Here is a 16,252-nt window from a genome sequence, read left to right on the forward strand (position 1 = left end):
AAAACAGCCATGCCCAATGGTCACAGAAAATCATAAAAATTCCCAAAAAAACCCACAAGCCCCCAGATTTCTGCAGAAACCTCCCCCACTGTTCCCCTAGCCAGCCAGCACTCAGAAATTCAAACTCAGAAAAATTTTCAAAAATAAGCAACCTGGCACAATGGTCACAGAAAATCATAAAAATTCCCCAAAAAGGCCCACAAGCCCCCAGATTATCGCAAACCCCTTCCCAACACCAAGTCCTTGAATCCCAAACACCCCAACCCAAAATCCAAAACCCCCCAAAAAAGTTTTAAAAGTTTAACTTACCAAATGGATGAAAGAGAAGTTCTGGAAAAGTTCTGGAAAAGTTTTGGAAAATCTTCAAAAGTGAGCAAAGTCTGATAAAAGGCTACCAAACCACGTGCTAACAGTTGCTCCTCGAAGCCAAGTCGCAACTGCAGCTGCTCAAGCTAAGCACCCTTGGTTTTAACGGTTTTTACACAAAGGAAACAATGTTGCGAGACGTTTTCGTTTTGCGAAGCAAGCCCATAGGGGAATTCGTCTTGCGAGGCAAATCGCGGACAAAAAAACCTTTCGTCTAGCGAGTTTTTTGTCTTGCGAGGCATTCGTCTTGCGGGGCACTACTGTATTTACTGTGGAGAGAGACCTTGGGATAGTATCTCCCTCAATGCTCATATGTATGCCTTGGGCCTGTGGCAATAAGTGGAAATAACTTTCTTTCCTTTGGTACAGGGGCTGCTGGCAATGAAATGGTGATGATGTTGTGCTCAGGTGTCCTCAACAGATATCAGACATCTACTATAGTGCATGCAATCCTAAGCATGCCTAAATCCCATTGGTAAGCACTTAAATTCCAGTTAAACCCATGCAATGAGTTTTTGACATTCATGTTAAAGAGAAGGTGCTTTAGTAATCAAAGTACCTTGACAGCATGAAAGTAGAATATGGTGTACTGTCATAGCTGATAGGAATTTGTTTCATATTGGACTTCAGAATTAGAGCATAAAGCCCTCAATAATCTCTAAATACATAGTAAGCATTAAGATGGTTGGGGAAAGTGCCGGTAGCCTCCCTCAGAGCAGCGTATTCAACAGCAGCCACAGGGGCCAGTATTTCTCTTGAAGCCAACAGTAATGTCAGAACAAATCAGCCAGTTTGTGACTGAGAGAAGCAGAATAAGCAAATAAGACAGAAAGGGGAGGGACTTCAGAAAAGTGCAGGGCCAGGATGAGTAAAGTTTGTTTACAATTAGTGCTCGTCATAGTGACGAGCCCTTTGTTAGTAATTTAATAGTTCAAATGTCAGAAGAGTAGTGGTGTTAAATATGTAGTAGCAGATTTACAGAATCTACAGAAATTCCCTTGAAGGGAAGGATGCAGAATGGGAGTGGTCCTTTTTGAACCTGTAGATGCAGCTGAACAGCAATCTTCTGGGATGAAGGGGAAAGCGTGTGGACCCTTGGTCTAAAGAAAACACAATACAGTGGTGCCCCGCACGACGAATGCCTCGCAAGACGGAAAACTCGCTAGACGAAAGAGTTTTCCGTTTTGGAGGTGCTTCGCAAAACGAATCTCCTATGGGCTTGCTTCGCAAGACGACAATGTCTTGCGAGTTCCTGCTGGTTTTTTCCCCCTTTCCCCCCTCTTTTTCTAAGCCGCTAAGCCGCTTATCAGCTGATCCGATCAGCAGATAAGCCGCTTAAAGCCTCTAAAAGCCTCTAAAAGCCGCTAATAGCGCTAATCCGCTAATCCGTCAATGGGCTTGCTTCGCAAGACGAAAAAACCGCTAGACGAAGAGAATCACAGAACGGATTCTTTTCGTCTTGCGAGGCACCACTGTACTAGCACCCTGAGGCTGCATGCATGGAGTTGTTCCTTCTTTATGCCTTGGGCACAGTGGCAGAGTAAGCCCTGACGGTACCAGGGGCGTGTGTGTGCTTGTCAGCTTGTGGTGCCCCATGGAGTGGGGCATGTGGGGACAGGGCATGCCACCAGGGTTGCGTCTCTCCCCAGATCCCTCCACCTGGAGGGTGGCGTGGTGTGCGTGTGCTGGCCCCACGCTGCCCACAAAAGCAGACTGCCTCACTCCCAAGCTCCCTCTTGCTGGAGGGCAGCTGAGAGGGAGGTGGTGGGCAGAGGCCCTACACTGTCCGAAAAAGCAGCACGGGGGCTGCAGGGAGGGTGCCCAAGCCACTGCGTCAATCCCAGATGCCCTCCAGGTGAATGGCGCCTGGGAGGGATGTGGTGATTTGGACGTGCTGCTTTTGGGAGCAGTGCACTGAACTCGGGGGCGCCTGGGCTTGCGCACCACCCTGGGCTCCAGTGTGGTGTCCCCAAAGGTAAGTGCCGCCAGGGCCCCCCCCACCTGCCCCCTTCCTATGCTACTGCTTGGACACTTAGTGTTCCTTTGTCTCGAGAACAAAAATGGAGATTTATGCATTTGATACGTTGGTTTTAAGGAGAATAAAACTGTAGGCAAACTACTGCTGTCAGCCTGTTAGCTTATGGATAATGGAAAGTGATTGTTTTCTTGGGAGCATCTTTTAGAAGATGCCTGGTGAAAGGGTTGGAAGCCTAGCAGTGTTCCTCTGAAGGGGTGCCCATTCTTTGAAAATCTACCTCAGGGAGCTAGAGACTTGCTTTTATGCGGCTTTGTTCACTGGGTTCCCTCAGAAACAGCAATTTGCATGAGAAAATGACACCGCTCTTATCTTTTTAATTAAAGTGTGTAATGCATCAGTGGCTGGCTAAAAACAAGCACCACAGTCATCAGCTTCACAGCCACACATAACATGTGGAACGAAACACCAGGCCTTCTGCTCTAGACTGCATAAAGCAAAGCATTGGAAGGCTGGATTTAGCATGCCAAAAGCCGGAGGAATATTTTTGGCCTGCACTTCCTCAGTCTCCTCAAATGCCACCGACTTCTGCCTACACAGAAATCTCCCAATATGCTCAGTAGGCCTCGTCCAAAAAAAATCACTGAAATCAAAGGAGAATAAGATGATAGGTCTGTTTGTGTGGAGGGCATATTTCTGCTTGAATATGTAGACTTTGCTCTGGGTACCAAAGCTCATGGCTATGAGGAGGAAGACCATATTGGTGGAGGTGCCAGGGAACTCCCTGAGAGAGGCGCATCTGGCTTGCTCTTATATGTTTTCAGCAGCCTGTGGTGGGTTTTTTGTGGGGGAAGCGGGGTGCAAATCTGAAATGGCCATTATTTGGTGCATGTATTGATATAGTGATACTTGTGTACTTGGCAATTTCCAAAGAAAGGTCTGACAGTTCCAAGAAGAGGAAGGAAATAGAGGCAAGGTCATCAGGGGATGAGTTTCAACTGCACATACTTCTCTGCAATAGGCCTATGCAGAGGTGTAGCGTGTGCTGCTGGTGCCTGGGGCGGGCGCATGCCCCCAGGGGCAGGGGGTTAATGGAGCCTGCGCTCAGCCCTTGCCATGGACACCCTGCCCACCAGAGCCTAGTGGGGCTGAATTGTGCCCCTGCTCACTCGCAGCCATTGGCGGGTGCAAAGATCACACACACACTGCCCTGCCAGCCCCGCGCTGCTTTGCGATTCTGCAGGGCTGCCCTTCAGAGCACAATCCTGTTGCACTCTCCTCACTGTCCTGATCCCCTGGCCCACCAGGCAGACAGACAGTGTGCCAAGATGAAGTTCCAAGCAAAGTCCAAAGATCAGGAAATGCAGTCCAGAGTCAGTCCAAGTAAGGCAAGGTAGAAGCTCAGCAGTCAGGATATAGTCTGGAAACAATCCCAAAGTAGAATCCCAGGCAAGGTCCCTCAATATGGGCAGTTGAGCAGACACAGCACCTCAGCTCTGCTGCCGTCTGACACTGTGCCTGCTGGGCTTGATGAGACCTGCGACCCTCACCTGCTCTCAGCTTGCCTCCTTCGTCACCTCGCCAGCTAGTGAACTAGGCTGCAGGCCCTGGCCTGCCTCTGCTTCCTGGAGTGCCCCAGCCATCTTGTCACCCAGTGGGTACTACCTACATCAACCTCTCCTTTCCCATCCCCAGCTTGCTCCCGTGTGACCCACTCCCAGCTGCACCCCTCACCAGAATCCTCTTTCTCCTCTTCCTTGTCCCCAAAGTCCTACCAGTTCTTGACACTCACGCAGCCCTGCGGCATCATAAAGTGGCATGGGGCAAGCGGGACAGCGTGAGTGTGCCCCTTGGGTGCCAAGGGCCACAGATGGACAGCGGCACAGCAGTACAGAGCTGACAGGGTGGCAAGCAGCAAAATGCACACACCCCCCAATGCTCCCTGGGCCACCGCCCCTCTGGCCCTCCCCATGCAATGCCCCTTTCCCCATATCCCCCAGGTGTTTGGTGCTACAACTCCAGCCAGCACTCCACTCTGCTTTCTCCCCTTAAATGGGGGCCACCAGGTCTGTGAAGATGGAGTGGTTCCAAAAGCTTCCTAGAAAAAGTGCACTGTGGGGAGGCATTTGAAGGAAGTAAAAGAGATGGTGGCGACCTGTGAAGTGTAAGGAGCAGAAATGGAGAAAGGGGAGGGGAGAGATGTTTAAGGGAGCAGAGAACCTTCAGGCTGCTGAGGAAGGTGAAACTGGACATGCTTAGACCACAGGTGTGGGGGGATATAAGAGCAGAGAGATGAGATAAAAGGCAGAACTGAAAGTAATGATGAGAAATGCATGATTATGTTGCTGGCAATTGTTCAGGTGTCTATTGCATTTTAGTGACTGTTTTAACAGCTGCTTGGATTTGATGCTGACGTAGTGGTGGGTGGGGCCAGAGGCAAAAGCGGCCAGAGCAATGAATGTCAAGTTCGCCTTTGCACAGTAGGCTACTTATGTCATAAGTGGACTGTGGTCTGTTTTCCCTCTCCTCACCTAAAGGGGAAAACCATCAAATACCAGCATTCCTAGCAGGCAACCTTTGATGCAGATACAGTGGTGCCCCGCAAGACGAACGCCTCGCAAGACGAAAAACTCGCTAGACGAAAGGGTTTTTCGGTTTTGCGTTGCTTCGCTAGACGAATTTCCCTATGGGCTTGCATTGCAAGACGAAAACATCTTGCGCTTTTTTTAAAAAACCGCTTGAAGAGGCGCAGTTGCGACGGACCATGCTTCGCAAGACGAAAAACATCGCAAGACGAAAAGACTCGCGGAACGAATTCTTTTCATCTTGCGAGGCACCACTGTAATGTTTAACAAAGCAGCCTAAGGTGCACTTGATTTTTTTTAAAAAAACACTGTCAAGAATAAAGAGATTATCTTTCAGCACAGTTTACAGCACCATATGGTGACTAAGCAAGTGGGAAGAATTGATGCTTAATATGCAGGTCTACTGATTTATGCTTACCAAGCTCCTGTGGAAAATTACAGTTCCTTTCATAAAAAACTCATTACTTTCAGAAGGATGTGTTTGCAGACAAAAGTTACATTGACAGTGTACTGTGACAATATATTAATGGTCTGTAAACTACTACAGTAGAGGCAAACGGTGAGATCCATCTTGTTCTGTCCCATTAACTCCCGGTGCCAGGAGTACTGTTCAAAGCAAGTGCAAAAGGTTTTGCTTTTTTTAAATAATAATAAAAAATCACTTATTTAATGTCTTGCAATCAAGGGGTAAATTTAAGCCACGGGTCAGCCTCAAAGTCTGTTTTTGAAGCCTGGACTCTAAACTCAAACATGAAGAAGAGGAGGCTTCATAACCTATGAACACTGATGTCCATTGAGATCACCAAATGGGGCCTTACTTCTTGACATACCCAAAATAACAATAGCAAAGAAATAAGTATGGTAGTACTGTAGTATAATAGTCCTGTTGCACACCACCCAATCTCCAAAAGTTCCAATCTGTTCAAATGTTTATGTAGCAATGAAAGTCATAGAATATAATTCACAGTTAGAAACCATTTGGCGATTAATCAGGTTTTCCAGGATCCACGCATATCCCCTCCCTCTGGGCCCGGGGGGGCTGCTAGACACCAGCTTCACCTTCTCTTTCGCCTTTCATAATAAAGAAAAACATGCAAACAAATGCACTGTATATTGTGAAGCATTTGCCATATTATAGTCTGACAGTTTGCAGTCCAACAAATGTTTCCCACTCCCTTAAAGAAGGGAGGGATTCGCTTTTTTCCCTTTCTGCGGCACAACTAACAAACGGCATTTTGTCCACTCCTTCATCTTTTGTCAAGTCCAATTAAAACATCAAACAGGGGCTGCGCAGCTAAGTAACCAATGGTTGATAGATGTCCACCTGTACTCCATTAAAAAAATAGTTCTTTCTTAGTGAGGTTCAGCATATAAAAGCAAATGTAGATATAAGAGAGGAACATACCGATCACCTCCGTAAATCAAAACACCACGATGAGAATCCATTGAAGTCCAAAGCTTGGGCTCCAGTGACTGTGCAGTTCAGCAGATGCCTTCCTTCAGTCCAGAACATGCCTTTTTTTAGTCCAAATCTTGTTTATTTTTAGAAAACAGGTGTCCCTGCTTGAGAGATTGACTCCGGAGAGTTCCCTGTCTTCCATGCCAGGCTCGGCACCCAGTGTCCTCTGCCCCCACATCTTGTTGTGGGTGACAGATAACGGACGGTCTGTGGGTGAGACAGCCCCCTTCTACCCTGGAGGGGTTGGCTGGACTACTTACCCTCATATTAGCCCTGAATTTCTGGCACGACTGGGGGTCCGATCTCATGGGAGGCAGCCATTTCCCTCGGCAGGAAACAGGAAGTCCACGTCTGGAAAACTCAATACGGTAACAATGTGGCATGTTCAGCTTCCAAAAAGTGTTCGAAAATTGAAGCAGTTCCTTCCAGGTTTTCAACTTCCGAGATGATCAAAAACCAAGGTACCACTGTACCACCCTTCATCTGAAGGGAGTGGCTCACAGGGTTCTCTCTAGCTCTGTGAGCTTCAGCTCCTATCATGTGTCTATCTAGCAAACATGTGTTATTGGTTTGACTACCTTGCATATATCTCACAAAAATCCTCTTGGTGGTCAGTTATGGTTAAGTGATTGGGAAGTAGAAGCAGTGGCATAGTGGGAGAAGCATGAGATTTGTAATTTCAGGCTTGTGAGCTTGAAAGAGTCCTACACTGCAGGAAGTTGGACTAGATGAACCTCGAGGTCCCTTCCAACTCTACAATTCTATTCTCCTACTTGTAATAGTGGTCTAGTGGGGGCGGGATTAATAGTTATTTCTTCTGTTGTTAGTTGATGTATTTAATTCATCAAACTTTTCAATAACTGTTACTGACTCAAAAATGACAAACATATGTACTGTTGAAGACATTTTTATTATTCTGCACCTAGATATTATTCCTGAAGATAAATAAAAATATGCAAAAACAGAAAAAAGTGTGCACACTTATTCCCTTATCAACTTATCCATTCTGTAAGGCCATCTGCCCAGGTGCTTCTCTGTGTGCCTTTTCCACCAAAAGTATAAAGACAATCTGCAAGCGGGAGGCTCTATCAGCCAAGGCATCTTGGTTAAGGAATGCCTTCCTCAAAGGGGTCTGCCTGACCCCAGCGCTGCAGCTACAGATCTCTATCCAGCTAGGAATATACACTTAAATCCACTGCTGTGCTTTGGTACCTGGATCAGGATGTAAACCTAGATAGGACAAGGTAATTTATTTGGGCATAGCTGAGTGTGAATGCCTGCTGTAATCTGGGGGATGTTGCATGGTATATAGGCCATTATTGTATGGCAGGCCAGGTGTTTGACAGCCCTTTTCGGAGTCCTGAGCGAAACAGGAGAGTCTCTGGTTGGCAGCAGGACCTAGCTAGTCAAGTAATCTAGGCTTTTGGCAAACTGAAAGTTCTGCAGGCCTGATCTAGTGCTTCCATTCTAAAACTTTATAATTACAGGATTAAAATCAAATCCAAAGTTGTTGTTTTTTTAAAAAATAGTAAACAAATGTTGATAAAATATCAAGTAAAACTACTCAGTCCCGCTGGAAAACACAAAGATAATTAAGCCTGCTGTTGTCAATTTTCTAGGGAAGAAAGTTACTGATCTCAAGAGATGTTTTTGGCAGTTATTTTTCATCATCTAAGAAAAATTACACAGGAATAAATATATTACTGAGCATATTCATATTTTAGGCATTAATTATCATCAATACAGAAAGGCAACAGTTTCCAATTACAATTCAAATACACACCAAAAGCGTTCTCTACTGATTCCGATCTGCAAAGTTAGTTCTTAACTTTGCAGCTCAGGTTTACTTTTCATAAAAAGACATTCCCCAAAGTATCTTAAATCAGAACAACCCTGAACCTTCTGGCAGTTATTCTGCAAATACTGTTAAGTGAGCATTATAATATTCTGAAACCATCTTGTCTCCATCCAGTACAAACACTTTTCAAGGTTTGTTTTTCTAGCTAATGTGAAACGGCAAAATAATAAATGTGTTTTGCTGCTTGTATTGTGGGAACTAGAAACATCAAGGAAAGTTGTCAATGGCTATCACAAACAGGTTTTTAGCATAACATTGCTGTTGTTGTTTTTTGTATTTTTAATGATAGACTAACGTGCAACAGGAATGATATCCCTGATGCTTAGGACAAACCACAGTGATTGACAAGTCCACTTACCTTAGACAGGCAACATTGAGCCTAGCCCAAGCCACAGCCATGGGGATTGCAGCCTGCCTGCAGATTGACCAATTGTAGGCAGGCACAGGTGCAAGACATGCTTGGAGGGTAGACCCAACCGGCCATAGATGTTGCATGCGTCCGCTCTCAGGGGATGTGGTTTACCCTTAGATGCACTCCCAGCAGGTGGGGTGGAATGGGAAACTGCTGTATCCTGTGCCTAAGCCAAACCATTCACATCTGTAATCAATAAAGTTGTAGCCTATTTAATCCCAATTTATATGTTGTCATCCTGTCTGGTTATTCATTGCTTCAGGAGCAACGGGCTCATGGAATCTTGGCAAGCAATGACCATCACTGCCTGCTTGTGGTTAGACTAGATGTACCGTATTTTTCGCCCTATAGGACGCACCTTTTCCCCTCCAAAAATGAAGGGGAAATGTGTGTGCGTCCTATGGGGTGAATGCAGGCTTTCGCTGAAGACTTGAGAGCAAGAGGGGTCGGTGCGCACCCTCTCACTCTCCAGGCTTCAGGAAGCTATCCGCAGGCCCTGGGAGCCCGGTGGGAGTTCCTGCCGTGCTTCCTAGGCTTGCGGATAGCAGCCTGCATCCTGAAGCCTGGGGCGCACTGAGTAGCGTGCCCTGGGCTTTGGGCAGATATCCACAAACCTGGGGAGCCCAGCGGGAGTTCCCGCCGGGCTCCCAAGGCTTGCAGATATCAGCCTGTTCTGGGGGCAGGGGTCGGGGGAAGTTCGGGCTCGAGCAGGGACCGAGCAACGGGAGCGCACCCCGTCACGGGGATTCAAACTGCCAATCTTCTGATCGGCAAGTCCTAGGCTCTGTGGTTTAACCCACAGCGCCACCCGCGTCCCCTACATCAGTGTTCCCCAACCTTGGGCCTCCAGCTGTTTTTGGAGTACAACTCCCATCATCTCTCGGTAGCAAGACCAGTGGTCAAGGATGATGGGAATTGTAGTGCAAAAACAGCTGGAGGCCCAAGGTTGGGGAACACTGCCCTACATGGCCTTTAAGCATAGGAAAATTGAAAGTTGCCTTATGCTTGTGCTAAGCTGCCATTGCTCCATCTAGCACAGTATTGGTGAAACTGACTGGCAGTGGTTCTCCATGTAATATGGAGTTATTCATTAACCTATTGCCCATTATCCTATTGCCAATTACAGATAATCTGTTTGCTGAAAGAGAAATGGACAATGATATGACCATTCACAGATTGAATTCTATGAGCTTTCCCCAACGGAGGGTTTAATACTGTTGTTGGGAGAAAATAGAACGTAGCAACAGAGATGCCATAAAGATGTAGGTCATGGCTATGATACTCTGTTGCCAGTAGTCGTTTGATAATGGTTAGTTAACGGCACTCGTGGTTATTAACTTTCATGTGCCATCTTCATAGGTTCATTGGACTATGAGAAAGCTCTCACAATGCATCTCCTCTTGGAACTATTCTGTGGCTAAAATTCCAGGCCAGTTTTCCAGCAAAACATTGACATCACTAACTAGCCTCCAGATTAGGTGGTTAGTTGGCTGTAGCCTGTGAGAGATGGTAGCAGCTGTGGTGTTCTTTGAGATGCATCCAAATATCGATCCGATGAAGCACTGAAAATGGGGAAACAGGCTGTCCTGTAGCCCAAGCAGGCAACTGAGTTGAGGGAAAATGTTATTACATGGAACAGGATTCTGTTGTTTGGATCAGTTATCTCTGGTCTCAATGTGACTTACCTGTACTGTATACTTCTGATGAGCGGTGTCTAGAAAAAGAGTCATAAATACCAACTTTTTCATAGACACAAAAACATATTCGACTTGTAGATTTGGTTGAGTGTTTGTTCAAAGCAACAAGCTAGGCTTGAGAAAAAGGAGATTTTATAACGTGAAAATTAAGAGCTTCCACTGTAATGAACAGCATAGTAGATTAAATGAAATCTGCTTCAACATTTCACAGATAAAACCAGAAATTCACATGCATGCTTGTAAAAAAACAACCCTTTTCTCACACCAAGGATCACTGCTCTCCCCACCCGACACATTATTGCACCTTGCTGAAGGCTCATCTCCGCTTGATGTACACTATATGCGTTAACTCAGGCACTGACCACTGCATCAGGTCTATTGGTAGGCTGACCAGAATGCCATGGAATTATGTACTGTAGATACTGATAGATTGCAGCCCTCATAATCCCTGGCAACTGGCTATGATGAGGGGAGCTTGAGTCCAATAACATCTGGAGGGCCACACATGCCCCATCCCTGATAGAATCATAGAATTGTAGAGTTGGAAGGGCCTAACGTGAGGTTCAAACCCACGCCCTTGAGATTAAGACTCTCATGCTGTTCCATCTGAGCTCTGGAAGTCGAAAATGATGACTGCCAAGAAATATCTGCCACAGCAAAAAGAAGAAAAGAAAACAAGTGAAACAAAACTAATGTGAATGCAATTAATGAATAATGAAACAAATGTGATTTTAATCAGTGAGGTATTTTTTGAGCAATACAAAATGAAGCATGAGCAATACAAAATGAAGCATGATCCCCCCAAATAAGTCTTGCACTCCTATTAGTGATTAACTTTGTAAAAGAGCTCCTTATACTTTTAAAATAATGGAATAATAGGTATAATAGGCCTGATAAGTATAGTAGCAGAATCAATTACTTCATTGTTTATGTGTAGAAGCAGGATCTTTAGCAATCAAATGCTGCTGATATGTGCAATGTATGTGCCAGATATCCAGGACTTCCCTTGCATGCAAAGACAGACTCTGGCAGATTGTGGGTCAAGAAGGCAGTTTCTGCTGTAGAGGGAGGTGAGGGGCAGGTGGGGCTCGTCAGCCTGGGAAGGTAGCCCATCTAGGAGAAGAAAAACTCTCCTCCTAAACCTCTGCTGCCTTCAGGAGATATTTGGGAGAGAAAAAGGCTGAGTAAACCATACACAAATCTGGAGGGGAGTTCCTAAAATGGTTGGTGCCTTGCATGCCTCCTTCCAGCAACTCTTGCAGCCAAGCTGGTGCCAGCTGTATTGCTCTGCTTTCCTTTGGACCACATCAGGAAGGCCGAGAGGGGGGTCTTATCGTCTGGGCAGCCTAGGAGCCCCATACAACTGCCCACGCTTGCACCCTGGGAGGTCACTTGGGTGCTGCTAACACAGCAGTTTGACTTCACCCTGGAAGCATGTTCCATTGTCTCTCAAGACAGATATATGCCAGCATATGTTCATGTGTGAAGGGTTGCATTAACAAATGGGTAATTGGCTCAACTCCTAAGAATATGTCACGGCTAAAATGGCCGCTGTTTCTTTAATGTGAATAAAGCTGGGTCAGCATGACTCAGCGGCTTGCAGCAGGCTGTATATATATGTGAGAGATGTTGGTTTGGGGGGTTGGCTGGTGTTTGGGTTGGTTGGTGCTGGTGTGTATTCAGTCGTGTTTTGCACAAAGACTTTTAATAAAACTCTGCAAGGATATTCCCGTGGACTCTTTTTGCGCTGACAAGGAGACTGAGAAGATAAAGGGAGGTCAGAACCCTTTCCTTCTTTTTTTTTTTTGCTTTTTACAAACACTGACAGGTTATGGGCCCAGTGTTTCTGAGCATGTGCAGAGTGCAAAACGACTAACAGCATTTCAGCAAGGAGCTGGTGAGTCCTGGTGGTGTACGGAGACAGTGGCTGTGCGTTGGAGCAGTTGGTGGCAAGCTGTAACTGTCTGCAGTGACGCTGGAGCGGCTAGGATCTGAGGATCAGGAAAGCACTCAGCATCGGCTACTGGAACAGTTTGAACTGCTAGAGGACCACAGTAGGCGACTCACAGAGCGGCTACACCAGTTGCAGAGCCAGGTGGGACCTGAGGGTCAACAGAGGCAGCAGCTAGAAGCCGGTGAGTGCCAGCCAGGACCATCCAGTTGGACTCTAAAGAGAGAGTCAGGAGAGATTGCTGGAGACCCCACAGAAGGGGCTCAGCAAGCACCAGCAGAGATGGCAGATTTCCAGTCTTCCCAAGTTGTAAATATTGGGGGAGGCATCCCTTTTGAACTTCTCTCAGAGAGCAACTGGCTGAGTTGGTCAATTAAAATGCAGCAGTTGTTAAGGAGAGATGGACTATGGGACTGTGTTGAAACTGAGGTTTTGAGAAGGGACTCTGCTGAGAAAAAACGGCTAGATGAAAGGGCCCGTGCCCAAATTATGCTGTGTTTGAGCAACTCTCAGTTATTGCATGTAGCAAATGCCAGCACAGCGTTTGAGTGCTGGAATTTACTAAGGGCAATGCATGTCAGAGAAACTGCTGGAACTATCATTTCTCTGACCAGAAGGCTGTTCAGGACTGTTATGAAAGAAGGTGAGAGTTTGGCAACTCATCTTCAAACGCTGAAATCTCTGTTTCTTCAACTACAACAGAGAGGTAAGCGTTATGATGAGACTGACCAAACCTACATTATCCTTTCAAGTTTGCCTGAAAGCTGGTTGCCTGTGATTAACAGCATGGAGAGTATGCGTCCCCGAGATCTGACCCTTGAGTATGTGGTTGGCAGATTGACCGAAGAAGCAGAAAGAAGGTCAGATAGACAGGCTGAACTCCAAGAACGGAGGAGTTACAGTCGAGGGGGCCAGCAGCAGAATCTGCCAATGGAGCAACGACAAGGTTTGGACTTGGCCATGGCGGTGAGGAGGTGCTATAGATGCAACCAACCCGGGCATCTCCAACGTCAATGCAGGGCAAGACTTCCAGGAGACGACGTGGAGCAGAGACAGCAATCGACACAGAAACGTAAGCAGAAGGGGTTCTCTTCAGGGAAGAAGAACACGCGTTCTGCTCAGTTTGTGTCTGCATTTTCTCGGGAGGAGAGAAAGATACCTCGGGGAACATGGTTGCTGGACTCTGGCAGCAGCAGGATTATCTGCAATAGTCGGGAGGACTTTAAGACCCTGGAGAAGCCAGCTGATGGAAAAGACTCAATTTATCTTGCTGATGGTCGTAGAAGCAAGATTGATGGCCAGGGAACATGTTTCCTGCAGTGCTTGAACACTACTCTACCAGAGACTCTGTTTGTCAGCAGTTTGGACTATTGTCTACTGTCTGTAAGCTGTTTGATTAATGCAGGGTATAGTGTTAAGTTCACGCAGGATGGCTGTCTGATAAAGAATGGAACTCAGGTATGTGGCCATGCAAAGTTGGAAAATGGGTTATATGTAATGCAGGACAAGCCTGTTAAAGCAGCCCAGGTGGTTCAGGATAATTTGCCAGTTCATAAGGGGTGTGTACATCAACTGCACAGAAAACTGGGTCACGCCAGTTTCCGTGTGCTTTCAGAGATGCAAAAGGTGTGCAAGAACCTAAAAGTAAATAGCTGTAACTGTTTCCTAGATTGCAATGTATGTAAAATGGCCAAATCTAAGAGGAAGCCTGTGGCTTCTAAAAGCGACAGAGTATCTAAAGAGGTTTTAGAACTTGTCCATTGCGACGTGATAGGCCCTTTTCCACAGAAGACTGAAGGGGGCGCCAGATATGCTTTTCTGGTAATAGATGACAAATCAGGTTTTAGTTGGCTGTTTTTGTTAAAGCAGAAATCTGAGTGTTTCCCCACATTCAAAGAATGGGTTGCCCAAGCTGAAAAGCTCTTCGCTCGCCCTGTTGTGCAGTTGCAAACAGATAGGGGCGGAGAATTTCTGAACAAACAATTTGGGGCATGGTTGCGACGTAAGGGGATCACTCACCGTTTGACTAACCCTTATAGCCCTGCTGAAAATGGTCTGTGTGAAAGACGTGGGGCTGTGATACAGTCAGTAAAGGACTGCCTGCTAGTGGATGCAGGATTGGGCCACAACCATAGGCTGTGGGGCGAGGCTTTTCTGACTGCGAACTTTTTGATTAATAGAACCTGGTCTAGCTCTATAAAAGATATACCATATCGTGTGTTGTTTGGGAAAGAACCAGAGTGGACAATGCTCCATAATTGGGGTTCTTGGGCACATGTAAACATTCCCAAAGCTCAGCGTCAGAAAGGGGGCGCTAGAGCGCAGAAACTGCGGTTTGTGGGATATCAGTCCTATGGCAAAGGGTGGCGTTTCAATTTACGCCCAGGACGCGTGGTTCTGTCACGAAGCGCAGACTTCGCTGACCAGGACAGATGGACTGCGATCCATGCCAACCCTGATTGCCTACTGCCCCTGCAAGTAAGAGAAGAGGCTTCTTCTCAGCCATTGGCAACACAGGAGCAGAATGAGGAGGAGGCACAGATTTCCCCAAAAGATGTGGCAATAGATAATACTTCTTCTCTAGAGGAAGAGGAAGAAGAGCCAGAGATAAGGGGGGAAGAAGAAGTAGTTGTGCCTAGGCGCTCCCAGCGTTCAAACAAGGGTGTACCTCCTCAGCGTTTGACCCTAGGAGGAGTGAGAGTATGCAATGTGAGTTGTGTGGAACCACAAAGTTATAATGAAGTCTTAGACTTACCCCCTGGGGAACGTGCTTTGTGGGAACAAGCTATGAAAGAAGAAATGGACTCTTTTAAACGTAACAAAGTGTTTGAGGTCATAATGCCGCCACCTGGTGGCAGAGTGGTGTCATGCAAGTGGGTTTACAAAAGGAAAACCCTTGCATCTGGGGAACCACGTTTTCGAGCCAGATTAGTAGCCAGAGGGTTCACTCAAATTAAAGGGGAGAGTTATGATGAAGTGTTTTCTCCCACGGTAAAGAGTGAAACTTTTCGTTTAATGCTTTCCATTGCTGCTGTAAGACAACTAGCAGTGCACCATTTTGATGTTGATGCTGCATATCTGCATGCAAATTTAGATCATGAAGTGTTAATGAGACAGCCCCCTGGGTTTGAAGAGGGGAATGGTGCAGTCTGGCGTTTGAGAAAGGCTGTTTACGGTCTCAAACAAAGTGGAAGGTGTTGGAACCAGTGTTTAAATGAAGCCCTTGTAAAACTTGGTTTTAAAAGGAGTGTGGCTGATCCATGCCTGTACACTAAGGGGACAGGCAACAAATATCTAATGCTCTTAGTCTTTGTTGATGATTTGCTTGTGGCAGGGAGTTCCACAGATGAGATCCAGAAGCTCACAAGTCAACTGGAAAAGAGGTTTAAGCTTAAAGCCTTAGGGCCTGTAAGCAATTACTTGGGAGTAGAAGTAAGGCAGGAAGCAGATGGAAGCTTCCTATTGAGCCAGAAAGAGAAAATTCTTCATTTAATAGAGCAGTTTGGTATGGAAAACTGCAAGCCAGTTCAGACTCCCATGACACCAGATTTCCCAAAGACAGTGTGTGATGATGAATTTGATCAGCCTGAGTTGTATCACTCAAAAATAGGATCCCTGTTGTATTTAAGCCAGTGGTCTAGGCCAGACATTGCATGTGCTACAAATGTTCTGAGCCAACGTGTATCTAAACCCAGTACTGCCGATTGGTGTGCTTTGAAAAGGCTTATCAGATATCTAAAGGGGACATTAAATGTATGTTTAAAGATATCTAGTACACAAGATGAAAAACTAGAAGTATTTGTTGATGCGGACTGGGGAAGCTGTGTAGCTACCAGAAAATCTACAAGTGGAATGGTTATGATGTTTGCCAATTCCATAATTGGATGGAGGTCAAAGAAACAAGGATTTGTTGCGACCTCATCATGTGAGGCAGAATATGGGAGCCTGT

Source organism: Podarcis liolepis, assembly GCF_965112155.1.
Source record: "Podarcis liolepis genome assembly, chromosome: 10".
In the NCBI taxonomy this organism is placed as follows: Eukaryota; Metazoa; Chordata; class Lepidosauria; order Squamata; family Lacertidae; genus Podarcis; species Podarcis liolepis.